This window comes from Oncorhynchus mykiss, chromosome 17, assembly GCF_057628025.1.
Source record: "Oncorhynchus mykiss isolate SJ-2025 chromosome 17, ASM5762802v1, whole genome shotgun sequence".
NCBI classification, from domain to species: Eukaryota; Metazoa; Chordata; class Actinopteri; order Salmoniformes; family Salmonidae; genus Oncorhynchus; species Oncorhynchus mykiss.
Window position 1 is genome coordinate 43129024 of NC_143038.1, and position 18434 is coordinate 43147457.

An 18434-nucleotide genomic window follows, 5' to 3' on the forward strand; every position below is an offset into this window, starting at 1 on the left:
GTTAGGTAGGGGGCGAACTGCTAGACATACCAATGTAACAAAAAATAATACAGTTTGCCGAGAAGCTGTGCGAGATACTGCAAGCAGTTTGAATAGCAGATTTCTGATATTCTATCGCAGTGGCATTATCATAGCCTATGAGGTCCATCCGAGGAGTGGTTATTGTTGGGTGACAACTTAACCCAAAACTTTACATTGGAACGACATGAAATATAGTCAGAAGTAGTCTTGGGGAGAATAGGTTCAGCAACAGGTGGTATTGGTCCACAATTCCAGTTTTGCCCCCCACACTGCCTCTAATTCTTGCAAGAAGTAAGGTACCCTTAGCCACGTTATACATTTCCACTAGAGGCAGCGGTGGCAAGGTTGAGTTGAAAAGGTTTTGGGTTTGCGACCCATTGCAGCTGAGCCAGTGGTGCAGATTACCCAAAATGCTTTGCTCTCGATATTGTTTTTTTTACTACTGGAAAAAGGTAACATCTATTGAATAAGTACCCCACCTTGCCATGAATGACATGTCATCAAGAATCCACCAAAGTGGTAGGTAGGGGGCGAACTGCTAGACATTGCAATGTTAAAACACAATATTACCGTTAAAGGAGAAGCTGTGCAAAACACTGTAAACAGTTTGAGTAGCTGTAATATATCATTCTTTCGCAGAGGCGATATCATAGCCTATGAAGTCCATCTGAGGCGTGATTATTGCTGGTTGAAAACTTAACCCAATACCCCGCTTGGGATGACTTGAAATATAGTCAGCCTTGGCAATTTTTGATAGTCTCATGTGAGACTGCTATACATGTGAAAGAGAAGATAGTGACAAGACCAAACATGGGCTGCATCCAGCTCATTTATTATATAACCTTTTTGATGCTTCAGCTGACAGTTGAACATTATCTTGCAACTAGGTAGAAACAGAAAAAAGGTGTCAGTAGTATATGCTGTGTCAGAAGTAGGGTTCGGGAGAATGAACTCAGCAACAGCGGGTTTGGGCCCACAGTTTCAGCTTTGCCCCCACACTGCCTCGAATTGTTGCAAGTAGTATGTTACCCAAAGCCACTTGACCCACTTTGTCTTGCCTCCTCTAGAGGCAGCTATGGCAAGATTTACATGAAAAGGTTTTGGGTTCGTCCCCCATTGCAGCTGAGCCAGCGGTGCTGATTACCCAAAGTGCTTTGCTCTCGATATTGGTTTTGTCCAGGAAAAAAGGGAACATCTATTGAACAAGTACCCCACCTTGCCATTAATTACATGTAATCGAGAATCCACCAGTGTTAGGTAGGGGGCGAACTGCTAGACATACCAATGTAACAAAAAATAATACAGTTTGCCGAGAAGCTGTGCGAGATACTGCAAGCAGTTTGAATAGCAGATTTCTGATATTCTATCGCAGTGGCATTATCATAGCCTATGAGGTCCATCCGAGGAGTGGTTATTGTTGGGTGACAACTTAACCCAAAACTTTACATTGGAACGACATGAAATATAGTCAGAAGTAGTCTTGGGGAGAATAGGTTCAGCAACAGGTGGTATTGGTCCACAATTCCAGTTTTGCCCCCCACACTGCCTCTAATTCTTGCAAGAAGTAAGGTACCCTTAGCCACGTTATACATTTCCACTAGAGGCAGCGGTGGCAAGGTTGAGTTGAAAAGGTTTTGGGTTTGCGACCCATTGCAGCTGAGCCAGTGGTGCAGATTACCCAAAATGCTTTGCTCTCGATATTGTTTTTTTTACTACTGGAAAAAGGTAACATCTATTGAATAAGTACCCCACCTTGCCATGAATGACATGTCATCAAGAATCCACCAAAGTGGTAGGTAGGGGGCGAACTGCTAGACATTGCAATGTTAAAACACAATATTACCGTTAAAGGAGAAGCTGTGCAAAACACTGTAAACAGTTTGAGTAGCTGTAATATATCATTCTTTCGCAGAGGCGATATCATAGCCTATGAAGTCCATCTGAGGCGTGATTATTGCTGGTTGAAAACTTAACCCAATACCCCGCTTGGGATGACTTGAAATATAGTCAGCCTTGGCAATTTTTGATAGTCTCATGTGAGACTGCTATACATGTGAAAGAGAAGATAGTGACAAGACCAAACATGGGCTGCATCCAGCTCATTTATTATATAACCTTTTTGATGCTTCAGCTGACAGTTGAACATTATCTTGCAACTAGGTAGAAACAGAAAAAAGGTGTCAGTAGTATATGCTGTGTCAGAAGTAGGGTTCGGGAGAATGAACTCAGCAACAGCGGGTTTGGGCCCACAGTTTCAGCTTTGCCCCCACACTGCCTCGAATTGTTGCAAGTAGTATGTTACCCAAAGCCACTTGACCCACTTTGTCTTGCCTCCTCTAGAGGCAGCTATGGCAAGATTTACATGAAAAGGTTTTGGGTTCGTCCCCCATTGCAGCTGAGCCAGCGGTGCTGATTACCCAAAGTGCTTTGCTCTCGATATTGGTTTTGTCCAGGAAAAAAGGGAACATCTATTGAACAAGTACCCCACCTTGCCATTAATTACATGTAATCGAGAATCCACCAGTGTTAGGTAGGGGGCGAACTGCTAGACATACCAATGTAACAAAAAATAATACAGTTTGCCGAGAAGCTGTGCGAGATACTGCAAGCAGTTTGAATAGCAGATTTCTGATATTCTATCGCAGTGGCATTATCATAGCCTATGAGGTCCATCCGAGGAGTGGTTATTGTTGGGTGACAACTTAACCCAAAACTTTACATTGGAACGACATGAAATATAGTCAGAAGTAGTCTTGGGGAGAATAGGTTCAGCAACAGGTGGTATTGGTCCACAATTCCAGTTTTGCCCCCCACACTGCCTCTAATTCTTGCAAGAAGTAAGGTACCCTTAGCCACGTTATACACTTCCACTAGAGGCAGCGGTGGCAAGGTTGAGTTGAAAAGGTTTTGGGTTTGCGACCCATTGCAGCTGAGCCAGTGGTGCAGATTACCCAAAATGCTTTGCTCTCGATATTGTTTTTTTTACTACTGGAAAAAGGTAACATCTATTGAATAAGTACCCCACCTTGCCATGAATGACATGTCATCAAGAATCCACCAAAGTGGTAGGTAGGGGGCGAACTGCTAGACATTGCAATGTTAAAACACAATATTACCGTTAAAGGAGAAGCTGTGCAAAACACTGTAAACAGTTTGAGTAGCTGTAATATATCATTCTTTCGCAGAGGCGATATCATAGCCTATGAAGTCCATCTGAGGCGTGATTATTGCTGGTTGAAAACTTAACCCAATACCCCGCTTGGGATGACTTGAAATATAGTCAGCCTTGGCAATTTTTGATAGTCTCATGTGAGACTGCTATACATGTGAAAGAGAAGATAGTGACAAGACCAAACATGGGCTGCATCCAGCTCATTTATTATATAACCTTTTTGATGCTTCAGCTGACAGTTGAACATTATCTTGCAACTAGGTAGAAACAGAAAAAAGGTGTCAGTAGTATATGCTGTGTCAGAAGTAGGGTTCGGGAGAATGAACTCAGCAACAGCGGGTTTGGGCCCACAGTTTCAGCTTTGCCCCCACACTGCCTCGAATTGTTGCAAGTAGTATGTTACCCAAAGCCACTTGACCCACTTTGTCTTGCCTCCTCTAGAGGCAGCTATGGCAAGATTTACATGAAAAGGTTTTGGGTTCGTCCCCCATTGCAGCTGAGCCAGCGGTGCTGATTACCCAAAGTGCTTTGCTCTCGATATTGGTTTTGTCCAGGAAAAAAGGGAACATCTATTGAACAAGTACCCCACCTTGCCATTAATTACATGTAATCGAGAATCCACCAGTGTTAGGTAGGGGGCGAACTGCTAGACATACCAATGTAACAAAAAATAATACAGTTTGCCGAGAAGCTGTGCGAGATACTGCAAGCAGTTTGAATAGCAGATTTCTGATATTCTATCGCAGTGGCATTATCATAGCCTATGAGGTCCATCCGAGGAGTGGTTATTGTTGGGTGACAACTTAACCCAAAACTTTACATTGGAACGACATGAAATATAGTCAGAAGTAGTCTTGGGGAGAATAGGTTCAGCAACAGGTGGTATTGGTCCACAATTCCAGTTTTGCCCCCCACACTGCCTCTAATTCTTGCAAGAAGTAAGGTACCCTTAGCCACGTTATACACTTCCACTAGAGGCAGCGGTGGCAAGGTTGAGTTGAAAAGGTTTTGGGTTTGCGACCCATTGCAGCTGAGCCAGTGGTGCAGATTACCCAAAATGCTTTGCTCTCGATATTGTTTTTTTTACTACTGGAAAAAGGTAACATCTATTGAATAAGTACCCCACCTTGCCATGAATGACATGTCATCAAGAATCCACCAAAGTGGTAGGTAGGGGGCGAACTGCTAGACATTGCAATGTTAAAACACAATATTACCGTTAAAGGAGAAGCTGTGCAAAACACTGTAAACAGTTTGAGTAGCTGTAATATATCATTCTTTCGCAGAGGCGATATCATAGCCTATGAAGTCCATCTGAGGCGTGATTATTGCTGGTTGAAAACTTAACCCAATACCCCGCTTGGGATGACTTGAAATATAGTCAGCCTTGGCAATTTTTGATAGTCTCATGTGAGACTGCTATACATGTGAAAGAGAAGATAGTGACAAGACCAAACATGGGCTGCATCCAGCTCATTTATTATATAACCTTTTTGATGCTTCAGCTGACAGTTGAACATTATCTTGCAACTAGGTAGAAACAGAAAAAAGGTGTCAGTAGTATATGCTGTGTCAGAAGTAGGGTTCGGGAGAATGAACTCAGCAACAGCGGGTTTGGGCCCACAGTTTCAGCTTTGCCCCCACACTGCCTCGAATTGTTGCAAGTAGTATGTTACCCAAAGCCACTTGACCCACTTTGTCTTGCCTCCTCTAGAGGCAGCTATGGCAAGATTTACATGAAAAGGTTTTGGGTTCGTCCCCCATTGCAGCTGAGCCAGCGGTGCTGATTACCCAAAGTGCTTTGCTCTCGATATTGGTTTTGTCCAGGAAAAAAGGGAACATCTATTGAACAAGTACCCCACCTTGCCATTAATTACATGTAATCGAGAATCCACCAGTGTTAGGTAGGGGGCGAACTGCTAGACATACCAATGTAACAAAAAATAATACAGTTTGCCGAGAAGCTGTGCGAGATACTGCAAGCAGTTTGAATAGCAGATTTCTGATATTCTATCGCAGTGGCATTATCATAGCCTATGAGGTCCATCCGAGGAGTGGTTATTGTTGGGTGACAACTTAACCCAAAACTTTACATTGGAACGACATGAAATATAGTCAGAAGTAGTCTTGGGGAGAATAGGTTCAGCAACAGGTGGTATTGGTCCACAATTCCAGTTTTGCCCCCCACACTGCCTCTAATTCTTGCAAGAAGTAAGGTACCCTTAGCCACGTTATACATTTCCACTAGAGGCAGCGGTGGCAAGGTTGAGTTGAAAAGGTTTTGGGTTTGCGACCCATTGCAGCTGAGCCAGTGGTGCAGATTACCCAAAATGCTTTGCTCTCGATATTGTTTTTTTTACTACTGGAAAAAGGTAACATCTATTGAATAAGTACCCCACCTTGCCATGAATGACATGTCATCAAGAATCCACCAAAGTGGTAGGTAGGGGGCGAACTGCTAGACATTGCAATGTTAAAACACAATATTACCGTTAAAGGAGAAGCTGTGCAAAACACTGTAAACAGTTTGAGTAGCTGTAATATATCATTCTTTCGCAGAGGCGATATCATAGCCTATGAAGTCCATCTGAGGCGTGATTATTGCTGGTTGAAAACTTAACCCAATACCCCGCTTGGGATGACTTGAAATATAGTCAGCCTTGGCAATTTTTGATAGTCTCATGTGAGACTGCTATACATGTGAAAGAGAAGATAGTGACAAGACCAAACATGGGCTGCATCCAGCTCATTTATTATATAACCTTTTTGATGCTTCAGCTGACAGTTGAACATTATCTTGCAACTAGGTAGAAACAGAAAAAAGGTGTCAGTAGTATATGCTGTGTCAGAAGTAGGGTTCGGGAGAATGAACTCAGCAACAGCGGGTTTGGGCCCACAGTTTCAGCTTTGCCCCCACACTGCCTCGAATTGTTGCAAGTAGTATGTTACCCAAAGCCACTTGACCCACTTTGTCTTGCCTCCTCTAGAGGCAGCTATGGCAAGATTTACATGAAAAGGTTTTGGGTTCGTCCCCCATTGCAGCTGAGCCAGCGGTGCTGATTACCCAAAGTGCTTTGCTCTCGATATTGGTTTTGTCCAGGAAAAAAGGGAACATCTATTGAACAAGTACCCCACCTTGCCATTAATTACATGTAATCGAGAATCCACCAGTGTTAGGTAGGGGGCGAACTGCTAGACATACCAATGTAACAAAAAATAATACAGTTTGCCGAGAAGCTGTGCGAGATACTGCAAGCAGTTTGAATAGCAGATTTCTGATATTCTATCGCAGTGGCATTATCATAGCCTATGAGGTCCATCCGAGGAGTGGTTATTGTTGGGTGACAACTTAACCCAAAACTTTACATTGGAACGACATGAAATATAGTCAGAAGTAGTCTTGGGGAGAATAGGTTCAGCAACAGGTGGTATTGGTCCACAATTCCAGTTTTGCCCCCCACACTGCCTCTAATTCTTGCAAGAAGTAAGGTACCCTTAGCCACGTTATACACTTCCACTAGAGGCAGCGGTGGCAAGGTTGAGTTGAAAAGGTTTTGGGTTTGCGACCCATTGCAGCTGAGCCAGTGGTGCAGATTACCCAAAATGCTTTGCTCTCGATATTGTTTTTTTTACTACTGGAAAAAGGTAACATCTATTGAATAAGTACCCCACCTTGCCATGAATGACATGTCATCAAGAATCCACCAAAGTGGTAGGTAGGGGGCGAACTGCTAGACATTGCAATGTTAAAACACAATATTACCGTTAAAGGAGAAGCTGTGCAAAACACTGTAAACAGTTTGAGTAGCTGTAATATATCATTCTTTCGCAGAGGCGATATCATAGCCTATGAAGTCCATCTGAGGCGTGATTATTGCTGGTTGAAAACTTAACCCAATACCCCGCTTGGGATGACTTGAAATATAGTCAGCCTTGGCAATTTTTGATAGTCTCATGTGAGACTGCTATACATGTGAAAGAGAAGATAGTGACAAGACCAAACATGGGCTGCATCCAGCTCATTTATTATATAACCTTTTTGATGCTTCAGCTGACAGTTGAACATTATCTTGCAACTAGGTAGAAACAGAAAAAAGGTGTCAGTAGTATATGCTGTGTCAGAAGTAGGGTTCGGGAGAATGAACTCAGCAACAGCGGGTTTGGGCCCACAGTTTCAGCTTTGCCCCCACACTGCCTCGAATTGTTGCAAGTAGTATGTTACCCAAAGCCACTTGACCCACTTTGTCTTGCCTCCTCTAGAGGCAGCTATGGCAAGATTTACATGAAAAGGTTTTGGGTTCGTCCCCCATTGCAGCTGAGCCAGCGGTGCTGATTACCCAAAGTGCTTTGCTCTCGATATTGGTTTTGTCCAGGAAAAAAGGGAACATCTATTGAACAAGTACCCCACCTTGCCATTAATTACATGTAATCGAGAATCCACCAGTGTTAGGTAGGGGGCGAACTGCTAGACATACCAATGTAACAAAAAATAATACAGTTTGCCGAGAAGCTGTGCGAGATACTGCAAGCAGTTTGAATAGCAGATTTCTGATATTCTATCGCAGTGGCATTATCATAGCCTATGAGGTCCATCCGAGGAGTGGTTATTGTTGGGTGACAACTTAACCCAAAACTTTACATTGGAACGACATGAAATATAGTCAGAAGTAGTCTTGGGGAGAATAGGTTCAGCAACAGGTGGTATTGGTCCACAATTCCAGTTTTGCCCCCCACACTGCCTCTAATTCTTGCAAGAAGTAAGGTACCCTTAGCCACGTTATACACTTCCACTAGAGGCAGCGGTGGCAAGGTTGAGTTGAAAAGGTTTTGGGTTTGCGACCCATTGCAGCTGAGCCAGTGGTGCAGATTACCCAAAATGCTTTGCTCTCGATATTGTTTTTTTTACTACTGGAAAAAGGTAACATCTATTGAATAAGTACCCCACCTTGCCATGAATGACATGTCATCAAGAATCCACCAAAGTGGTAGGTAGGGGGCGAACTGCTAGACATTGCAATGTTAAAACACAATATTACCGTTAAAGGAGAAGCTGTGCAAAACACTGTAAACAGTTTGAGTAGCTGTAATATATCATTTTTTCGCAGAGGCGATATCATAGCCTATGAAGTCCATCTGAGGCGTGATTATTGCTGGTTGAAAACTTAACCCAATACCCCGCTTGGGATGACTTGAAATATAGTCAGCCTTGGCAATTTTTGATAGTCTCATGTGAGACTGCTATACATGTGAAAGAGAAGATAGTGACAAGACCAAACATGGGCTGCATCCAGCTCATTTATTATATAACCTTTTTGATGCTTCAGCTGACAGTTGAACATTATCTTGCAACTAGGTAGAAACAGAAAAAAGGTGTCAGTAGTATATGCTGTGTCAGAAGTAGGGTTCGGGAGAATGAACTCAGCAACAGCGGGTTTGGGCCCACAGTTTCAGCTTTGCCCCCACACTGCCTCGAATTGTTGCAAGTAGTATGTTACCCAAAGCCACTTGACCCACTTTGTCTTGCCTCCTCTAGAGGCAGCTATGGCAAGATTTACATGAAAAGGTTTTGGGTTCGTCCCCCATTGCAGCTGAGCCAGCGGTGCTGATTACCCAAAGTGCTTTGCTCTCGATATTGGTTTTGTCCAGGAAAAAAGGGAACATCTATTGAACAAGTACCCCACCTTGCCATTAATTACATGTAATCGAGAATCCACCAGTGTTAGGTAGGGGGCGAACTGCTAGACATACCAATGTAACAAAAAATAATACAGTTTGCCGAGAAGCTGTGCGAGATACTGCAAGCAGTTTGAATAGCAGATTTCTGATATTCTATCGCAGTGGCATTATCATAGCCTATGAGGTCCATCCGAGGAGTGGTTATTGTTGGGTGACAACTTAACCCAAAACTTTACATTGGAACGACATGAAATATAGTCAGAAGTAGTCTTGGGGAGAATAGGTTCAGCAACAGGTGGTATTGGTCCACAATTCCAGTTTTGCCCCCCACACTGCCTCTAATTCTTGCAAGAAGTAAGGTACCCTTAGCCACGTTATACATTTCCACTAGAGGCAGCGGTGGCAAGGTTGAGTTGAAAAGGTTTTGGGTTTGCGACCCATTGCAGCTGAGCCAGTGGTGCAGATTACCCAAAATGCTTTGCTCTCGATATTGTTTTTTTTACTACTGGAAAAAGGTAACATCTATTGAATAAGTACCCCACCTTGCCATGAATGACATGTCATCAAGAATCCACCAAAGTGGTAGGTAGGGGGCGAACTGCTAGACATTGCAATGTTAAAACACAATATTACCGTTAAAGGAGAAGCTGTGCAAAACACTGTAAACAGTTTGAGTAGCTGTAATATATCATTCTTTCGCAGAGGCGATATCATAGCCTATGAAGTCCATCTGAGGCGTGATTATTGCTGGTTGAAAACTTAACCCAATACCCCGCTTGGGATGACTTGAAATATAGTCAGCCTTGGCAATTTTTGATAGTCTCATGTGAGACTGCTATACATGTGAAAGAGAAGATAGTGACAAGACCAAACATGGGCTGCATCCAGCTCATTTATTATATAACCTTTTTGATGCTTCAGCTGACAGTTGAACATTATCTTGCAACTAGGTAGAAACAGAAAAAAGGTGTCAGTAGTATATGCTGTGTCAGAAGTAGGGTTCGGGAGAATGAACTCAGCAACAGCGGGTTTGGGCCCACAGTTTCAGCTTTGCCCCCACACTGCCTCGAATTGTTGCAAGTAGTATGTTACCCAAAGCCACTTGACCCACTTTGTCTTGCCTCCTCTAGAGGCAGCTATGGCAAGATTTACATGAAAAGGTTTTGGGTTCGTCCCCCATTGCAGCTGAGCCAGCGGTGCTGATTACCCAAAGTGCTTTGCTCTCGATATTGGTTTTGTCCAGGAAAAAAGGGAACATCTATTGAACAAGTACCCCACCTTGCCATTAATTACATGTAATCGAGAATCCACCAGTGTTAGGTAGGGGGCGAACTGCTAGACATACCAATGTAACAAAAAATAATACAGTTTGCCGAGAAGCTGTGCGAGATACTGCAAGCAGTTTGAATAGCAGATTTCTGATATTCTATCGCAGTGGCATTATCATAGCCTATGAGGTCCATCCGAGGAGTGGTTATTGTTGGGTGACAACTTAACCCAAAACTTTACATTGGAACGACATGAAATATAGTCAGAAGTAGTCTTGGGGAGAATAGGTTCAGCAACAGGTGGTATTGGTCCACAATTCCAGTTTTGCCCCCCACACTGCCTCTAATTCTTGCAAGAAGTAAGGTACCCTTAGCCACGTTATACACTTCCACTAGAGGCAGCGGTGGCAAGGTTGAGTTGAAAAGGTTTTGGGTTTGCGACCCATTGCAGCTGAGCCAGTGGTGCAGATTACCCAAAATGCTTTGCTCTCGATATTGTTTTTTTTACTACTGGAAAAAGGTAACATCTATTGAATAAGTACCCCACCTTGCCATGAATGACATGTCATCAAGAATCCACCAAAGTGGTAGGTAGGGGGCGAACTGCTAGACATTGCAATGTTAAAACACAATATTACCGTTAAAGGAGAAGCTGTGCAAAACACTGTAAACAGTTTGAGTAGCTGTAATATATCATTCTTTCGCAGAGGCGATATCATAGCCTATGAAGTCCATCTGAGGCGTGATTATTGCTGGTTGAAAACTTAACCCAATACCCCGCTTGGGATGACTTGAAATATAGTCAGCCTTGGCAATTTTTGATAGTCTCATGTGAGACTGCTATACATGTGAAAGAGAAGATAGTGACAAGACCAAACATGGGCTGCATCCAGCTCATTTATTATATAACCTTTTTGATGCTTCAGCTGACAGTTGAACATTATCTTGCAACTAGGTAGAAACAGAAAAAAGGTGTCAGTAGTATATGCTGTGTCAGAAGTAGGGTTCGGGAGAATGAACTCAGCAACAGCGGGTTTGGGCCCACAGTTTCAGCTTTGCCCCCACACTGCCTCGAATTGTTGCAAGTAGTATGTTACCCAAAGCCACTTGACCCACTTTGTCTTGCCTCCTCTAGAGGCAGCTATGGCAAGATTTACATGAAAAGGTTTTGGGTTCGTCCCCCATTGCAGCTGAGCCAGCGGTGCTGATTACCCAAAGTGCTTTGCTCTCGATATTGGTTTTGTCCAGGAAAAAAGGGAACATCTATTGAACAAGTACCCCACCTTGCCATTAATTACATGTAATCGAGAATCCACCAGTGTTAGGTAGGGGGCGAACTGCTAGACATACCAATGTAACAAAAAATAATACAGTTTGCCGAGAAGCTGTGCGAGATACTGCAAGCAGTTTGAATAGCAGATTTCTGATATTCTATCGCAGTGGCATTATCATAGCCTATGAGGTCCATCCGAGGAGTGGTTATTGTTGGGTGACAACTTAACCCAAAACTTTACATTGGAACGACATGAAATATAGTCAGAAGTAGTCTTGGGGAGAATAGGTTCAGCAACAGGTGGTATTGGTCCACAATTCCAGTTTTGCCCCCCACACTGCCTCTAATTCTTGCAAGAAGTAAGGTACCCTTAGCCACGTTATACATTTCCACTAGAGGCAGCGGTGGCAAGGTTGAGTTGAAAAGGTTTTGGGTTTGCGACCCATTGCAGCTGAGCCAGTGGTGCAGATTACCCAAAATGCTTTGCTCTCGATATTGTTTTTTTTACTACTGGAAAAAGGTAACATCTATTGAATAAGTACCCCACCTTGCCATGAATGACATGTCATCAAGAATCCACCAAAGTGGTAGGTAGGGGGCGAACTGCTAGACATTGCAATGTTAAAACACAATGTTACCGTTAAAGGAGAAGCTGTGCAAAACACTGTAAACAGTTTGAGTAGCTGTAATATATCATTCTTTCGCAGAGGCGATATCATAGCCTATGAAGTCCATCTGAGGCGTGATTATTGCTGGTTGAAAACTTAACCCAATACCCCGCTTGGGATGACTTGAAATATAGTCAGCCTTGGCAATTTTTGATAGTCTCATGTGAGACTGCTATACATGTGAAAGAGAAGATAGTGACAAGACCAAACATGGGCTGCATCCAGCTCATTTATTATATAACCTTTTTGATGCTTCAGCTGACAGTTGAACATTATCTTGCAACTAGGTAGAAACAGAAAAAAGGTGTCAGTAGTATATGCTGTGTCAGAAGTAGGGTTCGGGAGAATGAACTCAGCAACAGCGGGTTTGGGCCCACAGTTTCAGCTTTGCCCCCACACTGCCTCGAATTGTTGCAAGTAGTATGTTACCCAAAGCCACTTGACCCACTTTGTCTTGCCTCCTCTAGAGGCAGCTATGGCAAGATTTACATGAAAAGGTTTTGGGTTCGTCCCCCATTGCAGCTGAGCCAGCGGTGCTGATTACCCAAAGTGCTTTGCTCTCGATATTGGTTTTGTCCAGGAAAAAAGGGAACATCTATTGAACAAGTACCCCACCTTGCCATTAATTACATGTAATCGAGAATCCACCAGTGTTAGGTAGGGGGCGAACTGCTAGACATACCAATGTAACAAAAAATAATACAGTTTGCCGAGAAGCTGTGCGAGATACTGCAAGCAGTTTGAATAGCAGATTTCTGATATTCTATCGCAGTGGCATTATCATAGCCTATGAGGTCCATCCGAGGAGTGGTTATTGTTGGGTGACAACTTAACCCAAAACTTTACATTGGAACGACATGAAATATAGTCAGAAGTAGTCTTGGGGAGAATAGGTTCAGCAACAGGTGGTATTGGTCCACAATTCCAGTTTTGCCCCCCACACTGCCTCTAATTCTTGCAAGAAGTAAGGTACCCTTAGCCACGTTATACACTTCCACTAGAGGCAGCGGTGGCAAGGTTGAGTTGAAAAGGTTTTGGGTTTGCGACCCATTGCAGCTGAGCCAGTGGTGCAGATTACCCAAAATGCTTTGCTCTCGATATTGTTTTTTTTACTACTGGAAAAAGGTAACATCTATTGAATAAGTACCCCACCTTGCCATGAATGACATGTCATCAAGAATCCACCAAAGTGGTAGGTAGGGGGCGAACTGCTAGACATTGCAATGTTAAAACACAATGTTACCGTTAAAGGAGAAGCTGTGCAAAACACTGTAAACAGTTTGAGTAGCTGTAATATATCATTCTTTCGCAGAGGCGATATCATAGCCTATGAAGTCCATCTGAGGCGTGATTATTGCTGGTTGAAAACTTAACCCAATACCCCGCTTGGGATGACTTGAAATATAGTCAGCCTTGGCAATTTTTGATAGTCTCATGTGAGACTGCTATACATGTGAAAGAGAAGATAGTGACAAGACCAAACATGGGCTGCATCCAGCTCATTTATTATATAACCTTTTTGATGCTTCAGCTGACAGTTGAACATTATCTTGCAACTAGGTAGAAACAGAAAAAAGGTGTCAGTAGTATATGCTGTGTCAGAAGTAGGGTTCGGGAGAATGAACTCAGCAACAGCGGGTTTGGGCCCACAGTTTCAGCTTTGCCCCCACACTGCCTCGAATTGTTGCAAGTAGTATGTTACCCAAAGCCACTTGACCCACTTTGTCTTGCCTCCTCTAGAGGCAGCTATGGCAAGATTTACATGAAAAGGTTTTGGGTTCGTCCCCCATTGCAGCTGAGCCAGCGGTGCTGATTACCCAAAGTGCTTTGCTCTCGATATTGGTTTTGTCCAGGAAAAAAGGGAACATCTATTGAACAAGTACCCCACCTTGCCATTAATTACATGTAATCGAGAATCCACCAGTGTTAGGTAGGGGGCGAACTGCTAGACATACCAATGTAACAAAAAATAATACAGTTTGCCGAGAAGCTGTGCGAGATACTGCAAGCAGTTTGAATAGCAGATTTCTGATATTCTATCGCAGTGGCATTATCATAGCCTATGAGGTCCATCCGAGGAGTGGTTATTGTTGGGTGACAACTTAACCCAAAACTTTACATTGGAACGACATGAAATATAGTCAGAAGTAGTCTTGGGGAGAATAGGTTCAGCAACAGGTGGTATTGGTCCACAATTCCAGTTTTGCCCCCCACACTGCCTCTAATTCTTGCAAGAAGTAAGGTACCCTTAGCCACGTTATACACTTCCACTAGAGGCAGCGGTGGCAAGGTTGAGTTGAAAAGGTTTTGGGTTTGCGACCCATTGCAGCTGAGCCAGTGGTGCAGATTACCCAAAATGCTTTGCTCTCGATATTGTTTTTTTTACTACTGGAAAAAGGTAACATCTATTGAATAAGTACCCCACCTTGCCATGAATGACATGTCATCAAGAATCCACCAAAGTGGTAGGTAGGGGGCGAACTGCTAGACATTGCAATGTTAAAACACAATGTTACCGTTAAAGGAGAAGCTGTGCAAAACACTGTAAACAGTTTGAGTAACTGTAATATATCATTCTTTCGCAGAGGCGATATCATAGCCTATGAAGTCCATCTGAGGCGTGATTATTGCTGGTTGAAAACTTAACCCAATACCCCGCTTGGGATGACTTGAAATATAGTCAGCCTTGGCAATTTTTGATAGTCTCATGTGAGACTGCTATACATGTGAAAGAGAAGATAGTGACAAGACCAAACATGGGCTGCATCCAGCTCATTTATTATATAACCTTTTTGATGCTTCAGCTGACAGTTGAACATTATCTTGCAACTAGGTAGAAACAGAAAAAAGGTGTCAGTAGTATATGCTGTGTCAGAAGTAGGGTTCGGGAGAATGAACTCAGCAACAGCGGGTTTGGGCCCACAGTTTCAGCTTTGCCCCCACACTGCCTCGAATTGTTGCAAGTAGTATGTTACCCAAAGCCACTTGACCCACTTTGTCTTGCCTCCTCTAGAGGCAGCTATGGCAAGATTTACATGAAAAGGTTTTGGGTTCGTCCCCCATTGCAGCTGAGCCAGCGGTGCTGATTACCCAAAGTGCTTTGCTCTCGATATTGGTTTTGTCCAGGAAAAAAGGGAACATCTATTGAACAAGTACCCCACCTTGCCATTAATTACATGTAATCGAGAATCCACCAGTGTTAGGTAGGGGGCGAACTGCTAGACATACCAATGTAACAAAAAATAATACAGTTTGCCGAGAAGCTGTGCGAGATACTGCAAGCAGTTTGAATAGCAGATTTCTGATATTCTATCGCAGTGGCATTATCATAGCCTATGAGGTCCATCCGAGGAGTGGTTATTGTTGGGTGACAACTTAACCCAAAACTTTACATTGGAACGACATGAAATATAGTCAGAAGTAGTCTTGGGGAGAATAGGTTCAGCAACAGGTGGTATTGGTCCACAATTCCAGTTTTGCCCCCCACACTGCCTCTAATTCTTGCAAGAAGTAAGGTACCCTTAGCCACGTTATACACTTCCACTAGAGGCAGCGGTGGCAAGGTTGAGTTGAAAAGGTTTTGGGTTTGCGACCCATTGCAGCTGAGCCAGTGGTGCAGATTACCCAAAATGCTTTGCTCTCGATATTGTTTTTTTTACTACTGGAAAAAGGTAACATCTATTGAATAAGTACCCCACCTTGCCATGAATGACATGTCATCAAGAATCCACCAAAGTGGTAGGTAGGGGGCGAACTGCTAGACATTGCAATGTTAAAACACAATGTTACCGTTAAAGGAGAAGCTGTGCAAAACACTGTAAACAGTTTGAGTAGCTGTAATATATCATTCTTTCGCAGAGGCGATATCATAGCCTATGAAGTCCATCTGAGGCGTGATTATTGCTGGTTGAAAACTTAACCCAATACCCCGCTTGGGATGACTTGAAATATAGTCAGCCTTGGCAATTTTTGATAGTCTCATGTGAGACTGCTATACATGTGAAAGAGAAGATAGTGACAAGACCAAACATGGGCTGCATCCAGCTCATTTATTATATAACCTTTTTGATGCTTCAGCTGACAGTTGAACATTATCTTGCAACTAGGTAGAAACAGAAAAAAGGTGTCAGTAGTATATGCTGTGTCAGAAGTAGGGTTCGGGAGAATGAACTCAGCAACAGCGGGTTTGGGCCCACAGTTTCAGCTTTGCCCCCACACTGCCTCGAATTGTTGCAAGTAGTATGTTACCCAAAGCCACTTGACCCACTTTGTCTTGCCTCCTCTAGAGGCAGCTATGGCAAGATTTACATGAAAAGGTTTTGGGTTCGTCCCCCATTGCAGCTGAGCCAGCGGTGCTGATTACCCAAAGTGCTTTGCTCTCGATATTGGTTTTGTCCAGGAAAAAAGGGAACATCTATTGAACAAGTACCCCACCTTGCCATTAATTACATGTAATCGAGAATCCACCAGTGTTAGGTAGGGGGCGAACTGCTAGACATACCAATGTAACAAAAAATAATACAGTTTGCCGAGAAGCTGTGCGAGATACTGCAAGCAGTTTGAATAGCAGATTTCTGATATTCTATCGCAGTGGCATTATCATAGCCTATGAGGTCCATCCGAGGAGTGGTTATTGTTGGGTGACAACTTAACCCAAAACTTTACATTGGAACGACATGAAATATAGTCAGAAGTAGTCTTGGGGAGAATAGGTTCAGCAACAGGTGGTATTGGTCCACAATTCCAGTTTTGCCCCCCACACTGCCTCTAATTCTTGCAAGAAGTAAGGTACCCTTAGCCACGTTATACACTTCCACTAGAGGCAGCGGTGGCAAGGTTGAGTTGAAAAGGTTTTGGGTTTGCGACCCATTGCAGCTGAGCCAGTGGTGCAGATTACCCAAAATGCTTTGCTCTCGATATTGTTTTTTTTACTACTGGAAAAAGGTAACATCTATTGAATAAGTACCCCACCTTGCCATGAATGACATGTCATCAAGAATCCACCAAAGTGGTAGGTAGGGGGCGAACTGCTAGACATTGCAATGTTAAAACACAATGTTACCGTTAAAGGAGAAGCTGTGCAAAACACTGTAAACAGTTTGAGTAACTGTAATATATCATTCTTTCGCAGAGGCGATATCATAGCCTATGAAGTCCATCTGAGGCGTGATTATTGCTGGTTGAAAACTTAACCCAATACCCCGCTTGGGATGACTTGAAATATAGTCAGCCTTGGCAATTTTTGATAGTCTCATGTGAGACTGCTATACATGTGAAAGAGAAGATAGTGACAAGACCAAACATGGGCTGCATCCAGCTCATTTATTATATAACCTTTTTGATGCTTCAGCTGACAGTTGAACATTATCTTGCAACTAGGTAGAAACAGAAAAAAGGTGTCAGTAGTATATGCTGTGTCAGAAGTAGGGTTCGGGAGAATGAACTCAGCAACAGCGGGTTTGGGCCCACAGTTTCAGCTTTGCCCCCACACTGCCTCGAATTGTTGCAAGTAGTATGTTACCCAAAGCCACTTGACCCACTTTGTCTTGCCTCCTCTAGAGGCAGCTATGGCAAGATTTACATGAAAAGGTTTTGGGTTCGTCCCCCATTGCAGCTGAGCCAGCGGTGCTGATTACCCAAAGTGCTTTGCTCTCGATATTGGTTTTGTCCAGGAAAAAAGGGAACATCTATTGAACAAGTACCCCACCTTGCCATTAATTACATGTAATCGAGAATCCACCAGTGTTAGGTAGGGGGCGAACTGCTAGACATACCAATGTAACAAAAAATAATACAGTTTGCCGAGAAGCTGTGCGAGATACTGCAAGCAGTTTGAATAGCAGATTTCTGATATTCTATCGCAGTGGCATTATCATAGCCTATGAGGTCCATCCGAGGAGTGGTTATTGTTGGGTGACAACTTAACCCAAAACTTTACATTGGAACGACATGAAATATAGTCAGAAGTAGTCTTGGGGAGAATAGGTTCAGCAACAGGTGGTATTGGTCCACAATTCCAGTTTTGCCCCCCACACTGCCTCTAATTCTTGCAAGAAGTAAGGTACCCTTAGCCACGTTATACACTTCCACTAGAGGCAGCGGTGGCAAGGTTGAGTTGAAAAGGTTTTGGGTTTGCGACCCATTGCAGCTGAGCCAGTGGTGCAGATTACCCAAAATGCTTTGCTCTCGATATTGTTTTTTTTACTACTGGAAAAAGGTAACATCTATTGAATAAGTACCCCACCTTGCCATGAATGACATGTCATCAAGAATCCACCAAAGTGGTAGGTAGGGGGCGAACTGCTAGACATTGCAATGTTAAAACACAATGTTACCGTTAAAGGAGAAGCTGTGCA

General features: G+C 43.3%; 14 non-coding genes and 15 pseudogenes across 14 annotated transcripts; all 29 read left to right on the forward strand.

The window, feature by feature from the left end:
* The first annotated feature begins 108 nt into the window (after nt 1–108).
* Nucleotides 109–230, forward strand: LOC149976010 (U4 spliceosomal RNA; annotated as a pseudogene).
* Nucleotides 231–648: 418 nt separating this feature from the next.
* On the forward strand, nt 649–790 carry LOC118955928 (U4 spliceosomal RNA). The gene has a single exon (XR_005045707.1). It is a non-coding gene; the product is annotated as a U4 spliceosomal RNA (small nuclear RNA).
* A 591-nt stretch (nt 791–1381) lies between these two features.
* Nucleotides 1382–1503, forward strand: LOC149976011 (U4 spliceosomal RNA; annotated as a pseudogene).
* Nucleotides 1504–1921: 418 nt separating this feature from the next.
* Nucleotides 1922–2063, forward strand: LOC118955930 (U4 spliceosomal RNA). The gene has a single exon (XR_005045709.1). It is a non-coding gene; the product is annotated as a U4 spliceosomal RNA (small nuclear RNA).
* Nucleotides 2064–2654: 591 nt separating this feature from the next.
* On the forward strand, nt 2655–2776 carry LOC149976012 (U4 spliceosomal RNA; annotated as a pseudogene).
* A 418-nt stretch (nt 2777–3194) lies between these two features.
* Nucleotides 3195–3336, forward strand: LOC118955931 (U4 spliceosomal RNA). The gene has a single exon (XR_005045710.1). It is a non-coding gene; the product is annotated as a U4 spliceosomal RNA (small nuclear RNA).
* A 591-nt stretch (nt 3337–3927) lies between these two features.
* Nucleotides 3928–4049, forward strand: LOC149976013 (U4 spliceosomal RNA; annotated as a pseudogene).
* A 418-nt stretch (nt 4050–4467) lies between these two features.
* LOC118955932 (U4 spliceosomal RNA) lies at nt 4468–4609 on the forward strand. Its single transcript, XR_005045711.1, has one exon. It is a non-coding gene; the product is annotated as a U4 spliceosomal RNA (small nuclear RNA).
* Nucleotides 4610–5200: 591 nt separating this feature from the next.
* LOC149976014 (U4 spliceosomal RNA) lies at nt 5201–5322 on the forward strand (annotated as a pseudogene).
* A 418-nt stretch (nt 5323–5740) lies between these two features.
* On the forward strand, nt 5741–5882 carry LOC118955876 (U4 spliceosomal RNA). The gene has a single exon (XR_005045657.2). It is a non-coding gene; the product is annotated as a U4 spliceosomal RNA (small nuclear RNA).
* A 591-nt stretch (nt 5883–6473) lies between these two features.
* LOC149976015 (U4 spliceosomal RNA) lies at nt 6474–6595 on the forward strand (annotated as a pseudogene).
* A 418-nt stretch (nt 6596–7013) lies between these two features.
* On the forward strand, nt 7014–7155 carry LOC118955868 (U4 spliceosomal RNA). The gene has a single exon (XR_005045649.2). It is a non-coding gene; the product is annotated as a U4 spliceosomal RNA (small nuclear RNA).
* A 591-nt stretch (nt 7156–7746) lies between these two features.
* Nucleotides 7747–7868, forward strand: LOC149976016 (U4 spliceosomal RNA; annotated as a pseudogene).
* Nucleotides 7869–8286: 418 nt separating this feature from the next.
* LOC118955879 (U4 spliceosomal RNA) lies at nt 8287–8428 on the forward strand. The gene has a single exon (XR_005045660.2). It is a non-coding gene; the product is annotated as a U4 spliceosomal RNA (small nuclear RNA).
* Nucleotides 8429–9019: 591 nt separating this feature from the next.
* Nucleotides 9020–9141, forward strand: LOC149976017 (U4 spliceosomal RNA; annotated as a pseudogene).
* Nucleotides 9142–9559: 418 nt separating this feature from the next.
* LOC118955933 (U4 spliceosomal RNA) lies at nt 9560–9701 on the forward strand. The gene has a single exon (XR_005045712.1). It is a non-coding gene; the product is annotated as a U4 spliceosomal RNA (small nuclear RNA).
* A 591-nt stretch (nt 9702–10292) lies between these two features.
* Nucleotides 10293–10414, forward strand: LOC149976018 (U4 spliceosomal RNA; annotated as a pseudogene).
* A 418-nt stretch (nt 10415–10832) lies between these two features.
* Nucleotides 10833–10974, forward strand: LOC118955934 (U4 spliceosomal RNA). Its single transcript, XR_005045713.1, has one exon. It is a non-coding gene; the product is annotated as a U4 spliceosomal RNA (small nuclear RNA).
* Nucleotides 10975–11565: 591 nt separating this feature from the next.
* Nucleotides 11566–11687, forward strand: LOC149976019 (U4 spliceosomal RNA; annotated as a pseudogene).
* A 418-nt stretch (nt 11688–12105) lies between these two features.
* LOC118955858 (U4 spliceosomal RNA) lies at nt 12106–12247 on the forward strand. The gene has a single exon (XR_005045639.1). It is a non-coding gene; the product is annotated as a U4 spliceosomal RNA (small nuclear RNA).
* Nucleotides 12248–12838: 591 nt separating this feature from the next.
* LOC149976020 (U4 spliceosomal RNA) lies at nt 12839–12960 on the forward strand (annotated as a pseudogene).
* A 418-nt stretch (nt 12961–13378) lies between these two features.
* LOC118955886 (U4 spliceosomal RNA) lies at nt 13379–13520 on the forward strand. Its single transcript, XR_005045667.2, has one exon. It is a non-coding gene; the product is annotated as a U4 spliceosomal RNA (small nuclear RNA).
* Nucleotides 13521–14111: 591 nt separating this feature from the next.
* LOC149976021 (U4 spliceosomal RNA) lies at nt 14112–14233 on the forward strand (annotated as a pseudogene).
* A 418-nt stretch (nt 14234–14651) lies between these two features.
* Nucleotides 14652–14793, forward strand: LOC118955878 (U4 spliceosomal RNA). The gene has a single exon (XR_005045659.2). It is a non-coding gene; the product is annotated as a U4 spliceosomal RNA (small nuclear RNA).
* A 591-nt stretch (nt 14794–15384) lies between these two features.
* On the forward strand, nt 15385–15506 carry LOC149976022 (U4 spliceosomal RNA; annotated as a pseudogene).
* Nucleotides 15507–15924: 418 nt separating this feature from the next.
* Nucleotides 15925–16066, forward strand: LOC118955859 (U4 spliceosomal RNA). Its single transcript, XR_005045640.1, has one exon. It is a non-coding gene; the product is annotated as a U4 spliceosomal RNA (small nuclear RNA).
* Nucleotides 16067–16657: 591 nt separating this feature from the next.
* On the forward strand, nt 16658–16779 carry LOC149976023 (U4 spliceosomal RNA; annotated as a pseudogene).
* A 418-nt stretch (nt 16780–17197) lies between these two features.
* Nucleotides 17198–17339, forward strand: LOC118955860 (U4 spliceosomal RNA). The gene has a single exon (XR_005045641.1). It is a non-coding gene; the product is annotated as a U4 spliceosomal RNA (small nuclear RNA).
* Nucleotides 17340–17930: 591 nt separating this feature from the next.
* LOC149976024 (U4 spliceosomal RNA) lies at nt 17931–18052 on the forward strand (annotated as a pseudogene).
* Nucleotides 18053–18434: the final 382 nt, after the last annotated feature.